The sequence below is a fragment of the Odocoileus virginianus genome, chromosome 4 (genome assembly GCF_023699985.2).
Source record: "Odocoileus virginianus isolate 20LAN1187 ecotype Illinois chromosome 4, Ovbor_1.2, whole genome shotgun sequence".
NCBI lineage: Eukaryota > Metazoa > Chordata > Mammalia > Artiodactyla > Cervidae > Odocoileus > Odocoileus virginianus.
In genome coordinates this window covers 2,548,564-2,570,592 of record NC_069677.1, presented here as the reverse complement: position 1 = coordinate 2,570,592, position 22,029 = coordinate 2,548,564, and the positions used below count along the sequence as shown (strand labels likewise).

The 22,029-nt window shown below is 34.7% G+C and overlaps 1 protein-coding gene across 15 annotated transcripts in view; it reads left to right on the top strand.

Annotated features, from left to right (window-relative positions):
* The window catches only part of ZBTB20 (zinc finger and BTB domain containing 20), a 1,026,540-nt gene that overhangs the window by 151,342 nt on the left and 853,169 nt on the right, over positions 1-22,029 (top strand). For 14 of the 15 annotated variants that reach the window (XM_070465986.1, XM_070465969.1, XM_070465979.1 and 11 more), the window contains exon 2: positions 15,701-15,752. The exons of the other annotated variant lie outside the window; for it this stretch is intronic. The gene's annotated coding sequence lies outside the window, so the exon portion shown is untranslated. The remainder of the gene's footprint in view (positions 1-15,700; positions 15,753-22,029) is intronic. 15 annotated transcript variants of the gene reach the window in all.

Genomic DNA, 22,029 nt, shown 5'->3' with positions numbered 1-22,029 from the left:
GAGTATTTAGTACTTCATTTTTAAGGAGGTTTATTCTAATTGGAAAATTTATAAGACCTAAAAGATTTTGAGTAAGAAACAATTCTTGTAATGAATGTGACGAAAATGTAACTTGAAATGGTTTGAAAATATTTTCAATAAAGTACTGGAAGAAAAATCAGTCAACATCTTGAAGACAAAGGAATCATGAGCAATGAACAAGATGAATTTATTTCAAACAAATCATGTCTGACAAAATTAATAGTTGTTAAAATAGAATTGCAGAATTAGTGTGGATAAAGGGAATGCATTTTTTAACTTTGATTAAAAATTTGTTGTAGCTTTTCAAAAATAATTTTAAAATTAGGATACAAATAGTCTAATGCTTTGAATATTTTTTAAATTAATTTCTATCAGAATATAATTGCTTTACAGTTTCATGTTAGTTTCTACTGTACAGTGAATCAGCTATACATATATATTTATGCCTTCTTTTTTGGATTTCCTTACCATTTAGGTCACCACAGAGCACTGGGTAAAGCTTCCTGAGCTATACAGTAGGTTCTCATTAGTTGTCTGTTTTATATATAGTATCAATAGCATGTATATATCAGTCACAATGGATTAAATATTTATGGCAAGACAATGAGTCTACCTAAGGCCAAAATGTAGTGCCAAAAATATACCCAAATTGGGCTAAGGTGACAGGGACAAGGGTGTCCTGAAAGGTTTGGGTCCCCCATAATCTCTATTGATCCCTCCAAGTACTCATACAATTCATGTAAAAGCAATATGCATATCACATAAGGATGGCCTCTCATACAAGTCCTCCAAGAGTCTGTCCTAATCCCTGGTGGCTCCACCAGCAATGTGGGAGACCTGGGTTCGATCCCTGGGTTGGGAAGATCCCCTGGAGAAGGGACTGGCTACGCACTCCAGTATTCTGGCCTGTAGAATTCCATGGACTATACAGTCCATGGGGTCGCAAAGAGTTGGACATGACTGAAGAACTTTCACTTTTCACATGTTCTCCCTATATAAGAATTCCAGAGGCTTTATTTATGGCTTTAGATCAGTGGTCAATAAATCCCTTACTCTCTGTTTTGTCTTTATTGAGGTATAGTTGACATATAATATTATTTTCAGGTGTATAACATAATTGTTTGATAGGTATTACAGTGATAAAGAAGCTGTCTGCCAATGCAGGAGATGCCAGAGACATGGGTTTGATCCTTGGGTCAGAAAGATCCCCTGGAGGAGGAGATGGCAACCCACTCCAGTGTTCATGCCTGGAAAATTCCATGGGTAGAGGAGCTTGGCGGTCTCCCATCCATGGAGTCACATAAGAGTCAGGCATGACTGAGCACACTTGCACACACACTTGTGTATATCACAAATTGACCACCACAGTAAGTCTAATTAACATCCATCATCCCACATAGTTAGAATTTTTTTCTTTGTACTTTTAAGATACATTCTCTTGGCAGGTTTTAAGTATACAATACAGTATTATTAACCATATAGTCACCATGACATACATTACATTCCCAGGTCCTATTTATTTTATAACTGCAAGTTTGTATCTTTTGACCACCTTCACCCATTTTGACCACCCCAGCCCCAACCTCTGGCAACTACCAATCTGTTCTCTGTATCTACGGTAAAATTTTTAGATTCCATAAGATATCTGTGAGACCATGTGGTATTTGTCTTTCTGTCTGACTTGTTTCATTTAGCATAATGCCCTCAACCATTCATGCTGTCACAAATGGCAATTTCCTTCTTATTGCTGAATAATTTTCCATTGTATATATAAACCAGTTTTTTAAAAGTCCATTCATCCATTGTTGAGTACTCACATTGTTTCCAAGTTTTGGCTGATGTAAATGATAATATCAATGAGCATGGGGGTGCAGATACCTTTTCAAGGTATTGTTTTCATTTCCTATAGATCAGTTCAGTTCATTTCAGTTGCTCAGTCATGTCCGACTCCTTGCGACCCCATGAACCACAACACAGCAGGCCTCCCTGTCCATCACCAACTGCTGGAGTTTACCCAAACTCATGTCCATTGAGTCAGTGATGCATCCAACCACCTCATCCTAGGTCGTCCCCTTCTACTCCTACTTTCAGTCTTTCCCAACATCAGGGTCTTTTCCAATTAGTCAGCTCTTCGCATCAGCTGGCCAAAGTATTGGAGTTTCAGCTTCAACATCAGTCCTTCCAATGAACACCCAGGACTGATTTCCTTTAGGATAGACTGGTTGGTTCTCCTTGCAGTCCAAGGGACTCTCAAGAATCTTCTCCAATACCACAGTTCAAAAGGATCAATTCTTCTGTGCTCAGCTTTCTTTATACTCCAACTCTCACATCCATACATAACTACTGGAAAAACCATAGCCTTGACTAGACGGATGTTTGTTGGCAAAGTAATGTCTCTGCTTTTTAACATGCTGTTTAGGTTGGTCATAACTTTCCTTCAGAAACGGAATTGCTAGATTATATGTAGTTCTATTTTTTAATTTTTTGAGAAACTTTCATGTTTTCCTTAGTGGCTATACCAATTTTCATTTCTATCAACAATTCATAAAAGCTCCCTTTTCTCCAACCCTTATTATTTCTTGCCTTTTTGATAATAGCTATTTTGACAGCTGTGACATATTTCATTGTGTTTTTCTGTTTGTTTCTTTTGGAGCAGAAAAAGATTTATTGCAGGGGACAAGCAAGGAGAAGAGGTAGCATATTCTGAAAAGAACTGAATTTCATGATGATTTTTAGGGAAAAGTCTTTAAAGGCACATTTGGGGTGATAACTTCAAGGTTTTTTACTTTCTTCTGATTAGTTGGTGATGAGATAACAGGGTGGTGTTCCAGGAATCTCCAGGGTGGTGTTCCAGGAATCTCCGTCATGAACCTCTGATTCCTACTAGTCTAGGATCTCAGCATGGTGTCACTATCCTCCACCTGCATGGGGCCCTTAATTCCTCTGGCCTTGGAAAGTTGCCCATGGAAGCAGGAAGCAACTGCAGCTCACCCTGGGGATGTAAACACTGTCAGCAGCCATTCCTGGGAGTTTCTTCTACCATGTGGACATTGGTATTTGTGGGTGCCACCACAGAATGTCACTGTAGTTTTGATTTTCATTTTCCTTGATGATCCCACTGTCTGTTTCTTAAATAAAGTTTCATTGAAATACATGCATCCTTCTTTATAAATTCATTGCCTTTGGCTGCTTTCCTGCTGCAATGGCAGAGTTGAGTATTTGAGACAGAAACCATATGACCTACAAAACTCGAAATATGAATCATTTTACCTTTTACAGATAGTTTGCTGACTCCTGGTTTAAATGAATTTTTTTAACCCTTAGAAGCATTAGAATTGTTGTCATGTCTGGGCATAGACATGTAGAATATTTATACATTGTATAAAGGAGGAAGTGAATTTGTACATGCCACCACTCTCAGGGTTTAGTTTTACTCTAAATCTTCTGTGTTTCATCCATTTCAGCAGAGTCCAAAATGAGATATGTGACACTGTCACTGCCTTCACTAAGTTCCGTTCAACTGTTCTTGACATCATTAAAGTTGATGATGATATAGCAATAGGCTTAATGGGCGAGTGTAAAAGGAACTATAACTGAGAAAAACAATATCGTTTGTGTTAAGTATCAAGACATTTAAAGTCTTATTCTATAAAAATCTATTTTGTTTAGAAATCTTGCAAAATAAGTGTCATCAAATTTATCTTAGACTTTTCTCCCGGTGAACTTACATTGGGAGCAGAGAATTCCTCAGCTTGTGATTAAACTGAACAAAAAATCACCTGTACATGGTAGATGCTTGATAAATATTTATAGCTTGAATATTAACTTCATAATTGCTTTTTTATGTTTGTTTATTCATACCTCGAATATTTGAGTGCTTACTGTGTGCCAGGCATAATGCCCTGAAGCAAGTGATTTGGCAATGAAAAGTGTGTATGACCATGACCATGAGTGCTTGCTAAACCCCTTGGACTGTAGCCTACCAGGCTCCTCTGCCCATGGGATTTTCCAGGCAAGAATACTGCTGTGGGTTGCCATTTCCTTCTCTAGGGGATCTTCCTGACCCAGGGATTAAAGCTATGTCTCTTATGTCTCCTGCATTGGCAGGCGGATTCTTCACCACTGTGCCACTTGAAAGTATGTAGCTAGGTGATAGGGTTCCGAATGTGTGGGCAATGAATGAGTTTATAAATAAAAAAAGAAAGTACAGAGAGATAAAGAGTGACTTGGGTCAGAAAGGGTGGATAATGGGGTAAAGAGTAACGAGGTGCCATTTGAGTTAAGACTGAATGATGAGAAAGGGGAGCCATCATGAAATGATCTGGGAGAAGAGCTTTTAGAAGAACAAGTTCGAAAGTCCCAAACAGTTGTGACCTCACAAAATAATAGAAAGAAGATCAGTATATCTGGATGACCCTAGTGACAGAGTTTGTGTGTGTGTGTGTGTGTGTGTGTGTGTGTGTATGTGTGTGTATGTTGTGTTAAGGTCCACCATGTTTTGTGTCTGTGGAAGAATGTTAGTAGAAACAGGGTAGTCTTCTGTTTTTTGGGTACCCAAAGAATCAGTAATTTCTAAATAGATATGTCAATTTTTTGAGCTAAAATGTAATGATTAAGTTCATTTTATTTGAATCAATATTGGTTGAATCCAAGAGAAGGTCATGTGTAGGTATCTGGATAGGAATAAGAGCAGAGTGGGAAGGGCAACGAATTCACATAGCATTTTGGAGAAACTGGAGGTTACAACTTGGTTCTTTGGTTTTAAGACTGTAGATTTCAGTTACATGAAAACTCCTAGACAGATTGTAGGCTCACATAAACATTTGCTGAATAAATGTATATTGTTTTGAATTCTTATTTTATCAAAAAAGATCAGGTTAGAGGGTATGATTTCTGTAATATTTGGAAAAGAGGATGCATAATGGAACCAGATTATGGAGGACTCTGAAAACCAAGAACAAAGGAATTGATATTTTAATTGGTTGGGAATCATTATAGGGAATAAGATAATACGTGGATGATTTCCAAATATTTGTTTTATTATGATATGTAGGATATTTTAAAGAGAAAGGAACCAAGGATGATATTTTATTCCAGGAATACTTTCTATTTTAACCAGATTCTCGCAATCAATTACTTCACAAAAGTCCCTGGGTCCAATAAAGAAAAGCTGTCTCAGTTACCAAGGTTCTTTCTTGTTATGTAGTCTTACATCTGTATTTTTATTTCCCTTATGCTGTACCTTCTTTCCTAGCTATCTGATCTTTAACCATTTTTCAGGAGTCTGAAAGGCCTTATTGTATCCTTTTATATTTGTCTCTTATTGGTACCTGCTTGATTGGATTTATACGTAGGGAGTAGTTTGATAAAAATTAAATGGAACAAGTATATAATGGAAAACATTCCTGTGCAAGCTGTAAGGATGGGATTTTCTTTCTTTTCTTTTTCTTCCTTCTTTCCTTCCTTCCTCTCTTTCTTTCGTTAGTTATCAGCCTTAGCTTTTAATGGAACTACTGAAAACGTGAAGGTTGGTACATCAAAAGCAAATCCTGAGAGACAAAGTGGCCGCTATCTCTGGGAACACTCAATCTGTCAGTGAGAACCATATGCCAAAACAATTTTTATGCTGTGGCAGGTTTGAACATGGACAGAAACTTGAATGCCCTCACTAAATATACATTTTACTTTAATATTCCTATTTCATAGGAACTATTTTCAGACTAGAAAGTAAAAATCATATAATTTGGTTTGTTTCTCTCTTTAGACAATTTAGGAACAACAGACAGTCTTCCCTTTGGGAACTGTTATTATGATAATATAGTCCAGTTCTCTTATTGCCTTGGTTGGCCCTCACTATCTATAATCATTCAGTTTTGTATCTCATCAGAGCTATTTCCAAAAAGGAAATGAGGGGTCAGCTTTTGCTGTAGGGTTCTGCATTTACTGAGGTAATGGTGTCTTATTTTTCCTCTGGGTAGTTGACTCTGGGAAATTTATAAGGGTGTATAACTGTCACAAAAGCGGTATCTGTTTTGTCAGCAACTTATGAACAATTTCCAGAATGACTATTCCTGGGCACAACATGGTGAATGTTTCTTGTATGGTAGTGAAAAGATGGACTTGTGCTAAATATAAAACCACACAAGATAACCTTTAAGCTCATGAAGAATTGAAACCTGGAAATGTAGTATGGTTTGTAGGAGAACAGACTCTGCAGAAGGATTGAATGGGTGAGAATCTTAGTTTGGCCACTCAGTAGAGATGATCTTTGTTAAATGTCTTAATCTTTTTGTGTTTCACTTTACACATCAATAAAATAGGGATATATCTGATATTGAGGTAGCTACATCCTAGAGGTGTGTTTTTTTTTTTTTTTTTTTTTTTGCATTAAGTAAATATGCATAGAAGTACTTACAACAAAACCTGAATATAGGAAATGCTTATGTGTTTGCACTAATACTAAATTAGAGATACCATGGGAACATTTCATGCAAACTTGGGCACAATAAAGGACAGAAATGGTATGGACCTAACAGAAGCAGACACTGTTAAGAAGAGGTGGCAAGAATACACAGAAGATCTTCATGACCCAGATAACCATGATGGTATGATCACACCTAGAGCCAGACATCTTGTAATACATAGTCAAGTGGGCCTTAGGAAGCTCACTAGGAACAAAGCTAGTGGAGGTGATGGAATTTCAGTTGAGCCGTTTCAAATCCTAAAGGATGATGCTGTGAAAATGCTATACTCAATATGCCAGCAAATTTAGAAAACTCAGCAGTGGCCACTGGAAAAGGTCAGTGGACTGGAAAAGGTCAGTTTTCATTCCAATCCCAAAGAAAGGCAATGCCAAAGAATGCTTTAATTACCACACAATTGCACTCATCTCACACACTGGTAAAGTAATGCTCAAAATTCTCCAAGCCAGGCTTCAACAGTACGTGAACTGTGAACTTCCAGATGTTCAAGCTGGATTTAGAAAAGGTAGAGAAACCAGAAATCAAATTGCCAACATCTGCTGGATTATCGAAAAAGCAAGAGAATTCCAGAAAAACATATACTTCTGCTTTATTGACTACACCAAAGCCTTTGACTGTGTAGATCACAACAAACTATGGAAAATTCTGAAAGAGATGGTAATACCAGACCACCTGACCTGCCTCCTGAGAAATCTGTATGCAAGTCAGAAAGCAACAGTTAGAAATGGACTTGGAACAACAGATTGGTTCCGAATCGGGAAAGCAGTACGTCAGGGTTGTATATTGTTACCCTGCTTATTTAACTTATATGCAGAGTACATCATGCAAAATGCTGGGCTGGATGAAGCACAAGTTGAAATCAGGATTACTGGGAGAAATATGAGTAACCTCAGATATGCAGATGACACCACCCTATGGCAGAAAGTGAAGAAGAACTAAAGAGCCTCTTGATGAAAGTGAAAGAGGAGAGTGAAAAAGTTGGCTTAAAGCTCAATATTCAGAAAACTTAGATCACGGCATCTGGTCCCATCACTTCATGGCAAATAGATGTGGATACAATGGAAACAGTGACAGACTTTATTTTCTTGGGCTCTAAAATCACTGCAGATGGTGACTACAGTCATGAAATTAAAAGATGCTTGCTCCTTAAAAAAAAAAGCTATGACCAACCTAGACAGCATATTAAAAAGCAGAGACATTACTTTGCTACAAAGGTACATCTAGCCAAAGCTATTTTTTTTCCAGTAGTCATATATGGATATGACAGTTGGACTATAAAGAAAGCTGAGTGCCAAAGAAGTGATGCTTTTAAATGGTGGTGTTGCAGAAGACTGTTGAGAGTCCCTTGGATTGCAAGGAGATCCAACCAGTCAATCCTAAAGGAAATCAGTCCTGGGTGTTCATTGGAAGGACTGATGCTGAAGCTGAAACTCCAGTACTTTGGCCACCTGACATGATGAACTGACTCATTTGAAAAGACCCTGATGCTGGGAAAGATTGAAGGCAGGAGGGGAAGGGGACGACAGAGGATGAGATGGTTGGATGGCATCACTGACTGGATGGACATGAGTTTGAGTAAGCTCCAGGAGTTGGTGATGGACACGGAAACCTGGCGTGCTGCAGTCCATGGGGTCACAAAGAGTCGGACATGACTGAGCAACTGAACTGCGTGTTTGCTATTATATGATAATCTTTAGAAGAGTAAAAATTAAGTAAGTTTCTCTTTGACCCTGCCTTCTCTAAGAATTACTAAAGTATAAGAAACTTGTTGCCACTTGTAGAACATGGAATGAGTTAAAAACAGCACTATTTTGTTTTAAAGCTCAAAGCAATTGCCCTAAACCGAGACATTATTTAACCTTAGATTAAGATTAAATTAAGCAGAATTCTTTTTATACTCCTCTCTTTTTAAAAAAAAGGAGACAGCTCATAAGTTAATAGTTCACTATTAGGGGTGTTTTCAAAAAGCAACTTTAAAGATCCTTTTTGTGTCTTGATGTCACTTTATGGTCGGTACAATCTCCTATGTCTAACTATTTAAAATTCTGTAAAATTAGAAGACAAGTGGTCTTTATGTGGGTTTGTGGACTCCTAGAAATTTTATTCAAAATTCTATGAACATATACACTTTTCAAGAGAAAGAGTCTTGGTTTTTATCATCATCTCAGGGGGACTCATGATCCCCCAAAGAGTAACAACCATCCTCTGAAGTAATATAAATTTTTTGTCTTCAGTGAAGATAAAAGTGTGATACCCTATTTATGGAGGCAGCAAAACTTTATAGTTTATTTTAGACTTTTAGTTTAAAAGGATCAAAATGAACATTTTATTCTCTCTGGTGAACTTTTTGCTAGTCAGAAAATTTAATTAACCAGAATTCCAGGTAATCAATGTTTACTTGTGTCAGGCAGCAATCATTCTTCAGTATATCTGCTGAGTATGTATTTTGTCCTGAGAAATTGGTGATTTTTGTCTATTGTTCATCCTTTTTTCTTATCCTAGTTTCAGAATTATTAACACTTGCAGTAGTTTCATAATTATATATTTCTTATACTTAGGAGTAAAGCATTATATGAATGCTTGCTTCTAACCATTATATCAATCTCATTAATATAATTTAGTACAGAATATTTCTACTCATTCTGTCCAAATGTACTGTGGAATAAAGTATCTGAAACAGGACAATGTTGGAAGAAAGGGGATTTTACTAGACCCTGAAATGTTCAAAATGTGTTGTATTTCTTATATACTTATGCAGATATTTAAATTCACATTTACCTTGGTGCTTTTAATTGCTTTTATTGAAATGGCTTGATAGAATATTTTTAAATAATTGTTTTATGAATCCTTGGAAAAGGTACACATTCCAAGCTCAAAAACTTTAAAGTTTTTAATTGAAGGAGATTAAGTAAATAATTCAGAAATCCATTCTGTTTACCTGTTAATAATTAAGCAGGTTAGTCTGTGTACTTTTTATAGTCATGGAGTTTTAATTTATTTATTTGTTGGTGTGTTGGTTTTTAAGAATTTATTTAAGGCATTCTGTTATTGGGAAATAAAAATAAACAGAATGACACTATCCATAATAAAGGAAATGGCCTGGGTTACTTTTAAAGAGATGAGTGAGGGGAAAAAGGAATTGACTGGATTTTAGGGTTAAAAGCAGTATTTAGTACATAATCTTTCTGAACTTCTCCCTCTATTTGGAAGGGAAACTGAAATACCTAACAGAAAGTATAATTGGGTTAAGTGAATGGCCTTTTGTTGTTGCCCTAGACCTCTGGCTCATTGGAATTTGATTTTAGATGGCTTTAGTGTAGGATTTAGCCAGGTCATTTTTATGGATTCTTGGAGAAGTCTACCGTAGGACTTACCATATTTTTCTGGTGTTTTAAAACCTCTGATAATACCCAAAGCCAGATTGAATACCTCTACCTTCAGAAGCACCATTATGGATTTATTAGAACTAAATTAGCGTTTTCTAGTCTTAGAATATATCTTATCTTCTTGACCATGTATGTATAGGTTTGTTCTTTCTGATGTTATTTAAGTTTTGCAAATTGGTTTTCATTTGGGGTCTTTGATCAGATACAACCAAAATTTGTATTTCATTTTTTATTTAATGATGAATGCTTTTTTTTCTGTAATTACTGATAGTGAATAGTCTTTAACAGTTTCTATTCATTTTGTCCCAACATGTCATTTGCTTAGTTTGAATTTTTACTTATTTGAACTTATACTACTCCTACCTCCAAAACTGCTTCATTTGTTCTCATGGCAAATTTTGTTTGTCTCTTTGTAGCATTCCTATTGCTAAAATTGATATGTGTTTTATCTGTTTTCTTTTATAATAATATGCTTACTGTATAAATATAATGTCAAAATTCTTACATTTTCTACATTCCAGGCTGTGCCTTTCTTTGAAAATTTGATCAAAGATGTGAACATTTAAAATGTGTCTTCTAGGAACCTAATAGTTACCATTATGAGTGATTTTTTTAAAGAAATATTATTTTTATTACCTTTTACTTTCCTTTCTTGCTTTGTTGTTCTCTTTTTTCCCCTCCGTCACTCCATCTACTTTATTTACTTCTTTTTAAAAAATGTATACAGTTAATGGAGGTGGCCTTCACCAAAAATAGGACAGATAGACATTTCCATGTGGCTTTCTTAACATTGAGCATATGTAATGATATATTACCTAATTGTTTTCTTGCACTGTAGACTGTGTTGTTTTTTTTGTTTTTTGTTTTTTACTGCTTTTGTTTTTCTGAAAAGTAATTTTTATGTATTGTAGACTATTTGGTACAGTTTTCCCTGGTGACCCAGCAGTAAGGAATCTGCTTACAATGCAAGAGACATGGGCTTGATCTCTGGGTGGGAAAGATCCCTAGAAGAAGGAAATGGCAACCCACTCCAGTATTCCTGCCTGGGAAATCCCATGGACTGAGGAGCCTTGCAGGCTACAATCTGTGGGGTTGCAAAAGACTCAGACACGACTTAGTGACTAAACAGCAACAACAACAATATTTGGTAGGAAATTGTAAAATGAAAAATAACTATTATATCTTAATATCTGAGATAAGCATTCATTACATCTTAATATCTGAGAAAAGTCCTAGGAATAATTTAGGATATAGGTGCTTTGGTGTTTTTGTTTAGTTGCTAAATCAAGTCCAACTCTTTTGCCATTTACCGCATGGAGTGTAGCCCACTAGGCCTCTCTGTCCACAGGATTTCCAGGCAAAAATAATAGAATGGTTTGCCATTTCCTTCTTCAAGTGGTCTTCTCGACCCAGGGATGAACCCACATCTCCTGCTGGGAAGCCCACGTAAAAGTGTTTATATGTTTTTTATAACACATATGCTTTTTCTAATATATATGCACTCACACATACATACAGATCAACATTTATATATGCATATAACCAAAAATTTGCATAGCCTATGTATATTATATACACAAATTGTTAAAAATTGCTATTTTAATATCATAACCATTTTACAATCTGCATTTTAAGCTTAATGGTGTACTGTAAATTTTTACATATTTAATGAAGGTTATCATTATATCACATATAATTTATTTAACCAGTTCACTATTATGGAATATTTAGTGTTGCAGTCTTTTACAGACCAGGACCTGGGGACCGAAGTTGACAAAAGAAAGAAAGAGAGAGAGAGCAGTATCTCTTGGGCTATGTGGAAAACCAATAAAGCCCATATACAGGACTTGTACTGCTCACAAAGGCACAGGGCATCCTCTCAAGGAGGTCTTGAAAGCCCGGGCGAAAAAGTGAGCTCGGTAGGTTTTCACTCTCCGAAGAGAATGAAGACAGAAAGAAGGATGTGGGGGACCCAAGGCTCTAGTGGAACAAGGGTATTTTATTAGCAGAAATGCATGCTTATGTATCTTCAGTAAAATGATTACTCAACCATTTCAAAGAATGAAATTCCACCAGTTGCAACAAAATGGATAGTCTAACACATACAAGGTTGCTGAAGAGAGTCACTGAAGGGAGTTACTGAAATGAATCCAAGCAGGTGCCCTTTCCCATGATCTCAGTCCTGAGAACTGTGTGCAGCTCTACTCATTCCTGGAATAGGGACTGATAAGGAACAGAAAGTCCTTGAGAAATGGCATGCAAAGGAAGAAAATGAAACATATTGAATTCCTTAAAGTTGAACGTCCCCTGACAATTTAGGTTATTTGAATTTGAATTTCTTTCATTGCAATTACAGATCAATATTGTTTCATATATACCTTATGCTCTTCTGTTGTTAATTGCCTATTTATTTTAAAAAATGAGATATTTGTGTTCCTTCCTCCTAAAGACTATTTACCCTATGAATATCATATACATTAAAACTATTTATCTTTATTTGTTGTGGGCATCTTAATTATGTTCAAGATATTTTTGGATTTATAAAAAAATTTTGTTTCAATTAATCAAATTAAGAAATCTTTGTACTTATGTTATATATTATTATCTATGTGTTTCTTTTCTTTTTTTTTTAATTTTTTTTTTCCATTTATTTTTATTAGTTGGAGGCTAATTACTTTACAAAAGGCCTTATAACTTTGGAGTTTAGAAAATTATATACATACATTTTATTAAAGCTCTTCGATTATTTTACTTATTATATTAATACATATTTCTGATTTTTATTTTGGTAATGGCAAAAGGTAGAGAACAAAATATTTTTGTATTTTAATTACTCAACCGTCTCAGCACTGTGGAAATGCAACTTGTAACATTTACCCTGTACTAAGTCCCTATGATCTGTTCTACACATCTGTCTCTACCAATGACAGTTATCACACTGTCACTTACATTTCAATCTTTGGTAAAAGTTAACCTTGTTGTCAACTGCTTTGCTGCAGAAGGGTTCTTACACTAGAAATGTGTATTAATCTGATGGATGCAGACAGAGCTTGTGAATGGTCAAGATAGTGACCTTGTATCAATGCCTTCATTTTTTTCTGATTATTTCTTACATTGTTTTTAATCTATGACTTATTGGCTCTATCCATTTTATATATTTCCCTGTTTTCTTAGTTTTTAATCCATAAATGATTAAGTGACATTAATTTAAAAGAATTATATTGATTTATGCCTATGAAATATGGTAACTTTCTTGTATTCATATGGTCTGTTTTTCTCATTAGTGAACTGATACTTGTGTCTTCCAATTTTCATTTCTATAAATGTTTATTGAGAATTCTTGCTGGGCACTATTTAAGGAGCTATAGGGAAAGAAAAATGGATGTCTTTGACAAACTTAGAATCTTATGGGGCGATTCACCATTTATAAAAATAATAGCAACATAATAAAATAATAGTTATTGAGAGTACTGTTTGCAAGCCATTATAAAGGTAATGTGTATCTCCTTTAATCCTTGTAATAGCCCACATAACCTCCAGATATTTTTAGACATTTTCGCTTACTTCACTCAGCAATTTTATTATTGTTGCCTTCTCTGAGCAGCTTTTCTGTCCAGAACTATCTAAAATATCAGTCCATGGATTTACATGTAAATCCATGGCTAATTCATTTCAATGTATGACAAAAACCACTGCAATGATGTAAAGTAATTAGCCTCCAACTAATAAAAATAAATGGAAAAAATAAATAAATAAAATATCAGTCCATGTAACTGTCAATGCTATTACCTTGCTTTGTTTGTCTTTATAGTATGAATTATAGGACATTATTAGTTTAGCAGTTTATTTGCTAATCATTTGAGTCCCCTGCTAGGATGAATATTGAGTAGAAGACTATGAAAAATGAGTTGCAGTAGTTGATAGTTGTAAGAGGTTAAAGTTTAATTTAATATATAACATTTAACTTCCTTTAAGCTTAAATTGTTTCATCTGTAAACAGATGTAGACTTAGTGCCTCATTCATAGGTTGGTCAGGCTGTTGATTCTTTCCTTCAGTAAATATTCATTGATCTCATACTATGTGGCAGACACTATTCATGTACATGGGGATACAGTAAAAGAGACAAGGCCTGACCTCGTGGAACTTCCATTCCAGTAGGGAAGACAGACAAAAAATAAATAAAAATCACTTTTATAACATAATATGTAATGGCCAAATTAATTTTCTCCTTCCCTACTTCATCCCCATAACCTCAGTATTTTTTCTTTTCCATTCCAAGTTATTCTCTGCTTATCCATGCTTAATGGGTATTATCTCACTCCTTCAAGCAGATTCAAATTCTTAGGCCTTTTCTAAAGATCAATGTTATAGAATAAATGTGGTATTACTCAGGTACCCTACTATAGCAGAACTATATACCCTTACTTTTCTGGATCCTTTTTTATGTATTAGTACATCAAGATTGCTGTTGTGGATTGCTGTTTGGCTCTTTGTTTCCCTTTTGTTTCTGCATCTTAAAGATCTAGTCAGTTGAAAACTTTAGACCGTCTTCGTTTTAATAAAAATATTACTGTAGATTTACTGGTTTACAGGATTTGCTTATGTTTATGTATGTTTTTCCATTAGTAAGACTGCTTTTGAGACTTTGAATGGCTGAATGTCTGTGAAGATTATTAGCAAATATGACATCAAGGTTCTGAGTGTGATTTCATAACAAATTTAGAGATCACTTTTCAAGGACATACAATATCAAACTCAGTAGTTAATAGGGGAGTTGTTTCTAATTAAATCTTTTTCTATTTTAACTCACCAAATTGGTGTTAAAATCACCTCAGCATCCTGCTGCTTTACTGCTCCCAGTCCTAGTTTGGATTCTACACTATCAAATGCATTTGGTTGGGAAATAACTGGTCTATTTGCTAACCTCCCTGCCTCTGTGTGTGTGCACGCACACTCAGTTGTGCCCAGTTCTTTGTAACCCCATGGACTATAGCCAACCAGGCTCCTCTATCCATGGAATTTCCTAGGCAAGAATACTGGAGCGGGTTGCCATTTCCTATTCCAGGGGATCTTTCCGACTCAGGGATCGAACCTGCGTCTCTTGTGTCTCCTGCATTGGCAGGTGGATGGATTCTTTACCAACGTGCCACTTGCAAAGCTCATATCTGTGTGGGACCCTCCTAGAACCTTGCTTGCTGAGACTGGGAACATAAAGCCATGTTCTAATATCAGTGAAGACCAGTACTGAAGACCAGTTCAAGCTCTACTGAATGTATTACCTTCTACTCCCTATTTCTTTCCACCCATTTACTTTTTATTCTCTTTAGATTATGCATTTTATGAAAATCTTTCTAACTGCAATCATATTTTTGGATAGGGCCTGTATCTTATCTTGTATACTTCCTAACTTACCAGTGCTTACCAGTGTATTATATGTAGTAGATTTTTGCAAGGTGTCTGGTAACTAACAATAAACAAATAAATGGGATACAGACTGTTTGATATTAGTGTTTTAATTTTAAAATATAAATGTAAAAACATCTGTATAAATTAATAAAGCTTCTAATAATGCTATCATAAATATTCTGTTCTCCATCTAAACCCTGTACAGTGGTTTCCATTGTAAACTCATGCTATATTTTACCAAGTACTTGTTCTGCACATAGACAAATTAACGTTAGCCTTTATTTATCTTTTTAAAACTATAGATATTAGTTGACATACACAAATTCAACTACCTATGTCTCATGACTAATCATAAAGATATTATGGAAATGTAATTCCTAATTTTAAGTGTTTCTCTTTTACAGTCACACAAAAAGAAGTGTTAAGAATTTCCCTTTGAGGCTCTGAAGGCTAAAGGTAATGTCCAGTATTTTGTTCAATAGGTTTTCAACTTCCTGAAAAGCTTTGTAATATTAAAGACCTTCAGCTTACTCCCTCAGATCTTTTCTTTATTTTCCTTTAACACATTAAACAAACATTTCTATGTATACCTAAAAATAATCTAACATTAGGAGTCAAAAAAGAAAAAGGCTTTTGTTGTTTCAGAATATGTCAGCCTAATTTGGTGTTGCAGTACCCCTTCAGCCTTCTATTTGGGAATATACTATGGTCCCTCCCCTGATTTTTGAAGCAGTTTGGAACTCTTCTCATCTTATGCCCTGTCCTTTTCCTAAATAGACACCTTGGCTCAAAGTAAAAAAGTCAGTAGCTATCCCTCTTTAGGAAGAGCTTTACAACTAACTATAAGAAATAAAAATACATTTTTGAGGAGACAACAAAACCATGTAGACAAGATATAATGGCTACTCATAGTCAGAAATCCAGAATTTCAGGCAAGAAGTTTACAATAGATGTGTGGCTGCATTGTGTGTAAAGAGCTCATAGGGTTTGAAGAAAGGTTCTGATACAAGAGGGGCCTGTGATTACTTTGCTTCCTACATGCATGGTTAGATCTTCCAGCAAGAATAGCATGGTAGGGTAATTTATTACAGAGGAGTAAATCACAGATTACATTGGAGGGGGAAGGGGTGGTGTGATCCAACCATCAGTTTTGTGAACACATACACTTAAGCATGTGTGATAGCTTGTTTTTAATTTCTTTACATCGGTGCACACCTCAAACATTCCATTTAGCAGTGGGATATGCAAATTGTTCCAAATGCAGCAGCAGTACTTTCACCTGAATGTCAAAACTGTCAGGGAGCTTTAAATCAAATCTTTATAACATTAAAAAAAAAAAAAAAACAGCCAGCCCCAAGATTGAGGCACCAAACTAACTTCATAAACTTGATTCTCATACTTTCAAAAAGCTCCTGTATGTCAACAGGGTAATGTCAAAGTTCTCATTCACCTGCTTTCTAATTTTAACCTTTTAAGGATTTTATTTTATTTGGCTTAATTATGATATTTTCTACAAATTAATGATAAATGCCTTGATTAATAAAAGCAAATGTCAGAGAAAATGACAACTTGATGAAAAATTAATACTCAGCAATATTTTAAGGTACAGAAGTACTAAAGATGTACTCTTAAACTTCATACTTCATCAGTTCCTTCTGAAGGTGGGTAACCAGAATTTTCCTTGCACTTAAGTTTTCACAGCCACATGTGTAGATGCATTTTAGCATAATTTTAAGCTGTTGTTTTGACTACTAGCTGTTATAGATATACATATATTCTTATTTTTCTCTTTCTTTTGCCTCATAGTATTATTTATTTTTACTTCAAAAAAATCAAAGTAAATTATATTTTGAGTTGGTTATATTGATGAAGCTATCATAATAAACATCCAGATAATAGTGTGTGTATGTGTGTGTGTGTGTATTTCAGGATATCTCATGGAGCAAAATGTAGTAACTAGGGATTGGTTATCTGCTAGACTATTAATTTATTTGGTTATGAATATTCATTTTTTATACTTTAACATTATTAAGTAAAAATAATCTATACATAGAGCACAGCCTTTCAAATGAAAATAGAGATTTTATGGACATTTGCTTTTTTAAAATACATTTTCTCTTGTCTTTCATTAAAATACCTGAATACCAAAAAAGAGTTGTAATTTGCCAATAAACAGTTGGTAAACAGTTGGTTAGATAAAACTGAAGAATAAGAAATATGGCTACTTTATATTTTCTCCTTTTGCTGGAGATCATGGTATTGAAAGTTAAAAATATCTGATTCGTTTTTCCATCTTCACACATATCTGGATGATTTTTGAATGTGAATACTTAAATCGACCATTAAATATTATGCAGGACTGGCACTGTGGAGAATTATAGTCCATGTTGGTTTTATTTTCATATTTCAAAGATAAAGCTACCAACCAAATGAGAGAAGGCACAATGACCTCTTCCGTGCTATGCTTTTGTTTGGTTTGGTTGTTCAAAAATAAAAAGACCCACACAATATACTGTCGATGAAATGGACTCACTTTGACCATCTGTTCCTGTAAGGACATTATGGTCATACCTATCAACAGAAATTTTTGCCAACTAATGCTAAAAATTCCTTTTTTTCTGTAATATACTGGAAATTTCTGGGTAGGTGTTTTGGGCATGTTGCTAAGTGCAATAAGATAAATCAGAGGGGAGTGTTGGTCTACATCCTGTAAATACAATATATTGCCAATCCCAAGGAAAAACCTTCTTCAATGGAGATTTCTAGTACTATTTAAAATTGGAGATGAATTGTGCTGAATCTTTCCTTAGCTGGCTCTAGGTTTTATTGTTGTTGTGTCTTGCCTGGTTCCAGACATCCAGTCTGTACTGGCAAAGCTGCTTGATGAGGAGAGGCTACCAACATCGCTGCACTGACTGCTTACATACCTGCCATGAATAATAGATCTGTCAGCTAGTTAATCACTGCATTGTAACTGTCTCTGTTTCTCCTTAGCTGATCACTGCCCAGAGAAGTTTAGGTTCCATTGTAACATGAAGCTTCTATTATGTTTCTATACCTGCATTTATTTGTATGCAAAAGCATTCATTCTTCTCTTTTCATACACCAGTAAATAAGACATGCCCCACTTCTTTGACAGTTCTTAAATTACATAGTAAACAATGTACTTTTTTCCCCTTGTTTATTCTATTCTTCAGCCTCTCATAAATTTACTTCTGCATGTAAGCCAATTAAATTTTATTCATTAGTTATAAGATTTGGAAATATTTACACCTGCCTCACAATCCACAGTTTTATTAAGTTTTTAATTGAGATTATAGTTATTTGGTGTAAGTACTATAAGAGAACATCATCCTTTTCCCAGATGAACAAAGGAGATAGACTGAAACCTGAAATAGCCTCTTAAAGACTTTTGCTTGGTGTTAAGTTGTTTGATCCTAGAAATGAGGACAACCAATTCAACCTTACACAGTTAGAATCTTTAGATTTAGGGAGTTGAATTATGATATTTTAAGTCTGATGCTGATGTTCTTTGACAAATCTAAACCTTACAGGAAAATAAACAGCGTTAGACTATCTCTTATTCAGTGGAAAAACAAACAAACAAATTAGACCATGTATTCTCTGTAAATGACTTTTTAGAAATTGCATTCTCTCCTCTAAACCTATAGTATTTTATACTGCAAGTTCAGGTAAATGAGACCTCACTGGTTTGAAACTATTAAGGTATTTTCCAAAGTTGCTTAATGCATAAGTTAAGTGCCAGTAGAATGATCAGTTCTATTAAATAGGATTCATTTACCATATGTGTTTCTTTTGGAAGATTGTTTTTATATTAATTGGGTAAACTATGCTCATGGAACACACTGATAAATAGAGTAATCAGAGGATGCCAAGAAAAACCATGACTGTTGTCCACAAAGTGTAGGGGATTTTCTTGTTGAAATGCTGCATTCATTTTTCCTCCCTACCTACCATTTCTCTAAATATCCAGGTCTCTTTTGTATCTTTTAGTGATGACAAGATGTTTTTTATTCCTCTAATGAAGTGGGAAGCAGATTAACATACTTTCTTCTTGGGGATTAGATTACTTTTTGTAGTACTGTTCAACATATCTTTGTAATACTCCCCGACCCCTACCCACAACTAATTAGTGACTTTCAGAATTAGGGAAAATCTTAGTTGTATAGTGGCTCTATATTTACCAGTGATCAAGGAAGTGTTACTAATATACTTGTCAGTGTTAAAAAAGAATTAAGTAAATAAAGGGCCAGATGGTTGAGCCCAGGACCTATCCAGAGCCCAGTATGTGCGGGCTGGTCCAACAGAATGAGAAACATTAAAAGGCTAAGTGGAATCAGAGTTTGGCTTTCACTTACAAGAAAAAAGAATATTTTTTCAAATGTGTCTTCTATGATATAATGATTTACATGTTTGAATCTCCTTTGTACCAGTAACATTTGAGTGCATGTATTTCCTTGTGCATCAAGAGCTAATAATGTTTATGAGAGTCTCTCTTCTGAGATGTGTAATAGGACATAGTAGTAGCATTGAAGTAAAGCAGTTACCATGCAGCAAACATTTTTTTCTGGTTCAGAGAAGAGTTCTTTGTTCTCAAAGTTATGTTTTTGCTATTAAAACTTACTTATTACACTTTATTATAATTGAATATCTGTCTCTTTCATAGACTCTATGATTCATGATATGAAAAAATCTGGTTATATAATGTTTGCTATAGTACAAGGCCAGATGAGGAATTAGTAAATATCCCTTAATGTTTTATTGTAATAAAAGCATTATAATAAGTGGTTATAATAAGATTTAATTTAAACTGAAGAAATTAAAACAGCAAATTCCTTTCTTTTCCTGTAATTGTCTTTACATGCATCCATAAACATCTTATTTCCCACTCTACTTTCGATCCTTTTCATTTATTTTATCTTTAATATGTACTTTTGGAAGCTGTTTTAAATTTTTTGGTTTCTAGAATAGATACATGGGTCAGCAAATTGCTGGGTAGGTAAACTGAGTAAATAGAGTATACATTATTTTTTGGATTTTTCTTCCCACGGTAACATACATAATTCTAGAAGAGATTAGCTAACTATAAGCCTCCTGCCTTCCTCCTCTTCCTTCTTTCCACCCTCCAGCAAATATTTATTGAATGTGTACTCTGTGCCAAGAACTTCCTAGGGGTTAGATATAGCTGTAGAAAAAAAATGAGACATAGTTTTTCCCCTTTGGGGGACTCATAAGAAAGAGTGGATGAGTGAAATTTGCTCAGAAATTGAGTCAGAAATTTATGTCTGACTCTTTGCAACCCCATGGACTATATGGTCCATGGAATTCTCCAGGCCAGAACACTGGAGTGGGTAGCCTTTCTCTTCTCTGGGGGATCTTCCCAACCCAGGGATTAAACCCAGGTCTCCTGCATTGCAGGCAAATTCTTTACCAGCTGAGCCACAGGAGAAGCCCTTATAAGAAAGAAGAAGGACTAATAAGAAAATAAAATACACACATAAGTAAACATTATAACATAGATATATAACTGACTTATTATATATATAAAAAGATATAAAAATGACTTATTTTTATGGACTTCTGAATTCTGACTTGGGTTAAGAAATTTGGTCTTCAATGGCCTGCCTTCTTAATAGAGGAATTCTTCTAGATTTAAAAAATATAGGCAGGCAAAATTATTTCAGATTATGTCTTGAAGGGTGGGTGGCCTTGGGATGAAGATAGGTGCAATGATACTTACTTTCAAGGTGAGTCATAAAGAAAACAATTTTCTAAATCTGGCTTACTATATATAATATATGTTACCTTCATAAGTATTTTCAATCTCAGATTGAAAAACAATGGAAATTTCTAGTATTTTTTAAATTATAAAAATTATTTCTTTAAAGATTATTTATTAATGCTCCATAGTTTGAGTTTATCTGTAAATTGAGTAGTAGCAGTGGTGATGAAAGACTAAGTGATAGAAGTGTATATTTTTTCCTTCCTTTCTTTGGACATTTGTGTGGAATATTTTTGTCTCCAGATCAGATTGTTCATTTTTCTCCCTTTGGTTGTGTATACAGCTTGGCCTTCCAGCCTTGCATGCTCATTCAAAGGCATTCCAAGTCATTATCCTGGACTTCAGCCTTGTCTAGTAAAAAGGCCATTTCCTCCATCAACTGTCCACTTGGACATACATTCTTTTTACTCTCAAAAAGACTTTATATGCATTCAGAGTATATTAGTTGGATTTGTCAGATTACTCACAGATAATCAGTTTTTTAAAGTTATAATTTAAGCTATGACCTCTCAAAATGCGAATTATAAGGTTTGACCCTTTGGTTCACTATTTGACACAGCAGCCATTAATTACAGTTTTTAAAGAACATTTTATTTCAGTTAGAATTTGTGTTATGAAAACAATTTAAGTATTTTCCTTTTAACTTTCTGGGAAAAATGTTGACATGTAAAAACAGTAATATAAATATAAAATATATACATTCAAATATAACAAGTAGCTGTCCTGCATACACATGCTATATTCAAGTTTATATATATTTATATGTGAAGTCTATTATATATAACTATAGTTATTTTTATATAATAACATATGAGTTAACACTAAGACCATACTTATTTTATTTAACTGGTGTCAGAATGACACTGACTTTTTAATATTTAGCAGGGTCAGAGGACCTTTATTACTAATTGATTCTAGGTTTTTCCCTTT